Genomic DNA, 433 nt, shown 5'->3' with positions numbered 1-433 from the left:
TTACACAGTCAAAGCATTGATTTAAATCAACGGGGGTTTGTCTGAGGTCAGCCTGAATTAAAACTGAGGCAGGAGGTCAGGATTTGGCCTGTAAATTTGGAGCGATTGTTCTTTTTGAATTTATTCAGTGACGCTGGGTTAATTTACACCAGCAGAACACTTGTCCCACTTGTATTTAAGTTTTGTATGAGAACCACTGCACTCCTGGCCTGTTTTGATAACTGTTTATAGTTGCACATAGCCCAGTACCAGTTATTAATCATCTCACAAGGAGCCACTACTATCAGCATTCACACACAGCTCTAAAGCAGGGCCCTTCCCTATCTTGTCACTTTCCAGAGCAGATTCTGGCTAAACTACTAGCGCAAACTGTTCTGAGAAAGCACTGCTGAATTTTTCACATAGCAAGCAATGCGGCGAAGTCAATCACATT

The sequence above is a fragment of the Lepidochelys kempii genome, chromosome 1 (assembly GCF_965140285.1).
Source record: "Lepidochelys kempii isolate rLepKem1 chromosome 1, rLepKem1.hap1, whole genome shotgun sequence".
Lineage (NCBI taxonomy): Eukaryota > Metazoa > Chordata > Testudines > Cheloniidae > Lepidochelys > Lepidochelys kempii.
Note: the sequence above shows the minus strand (reverse complement) of the source record.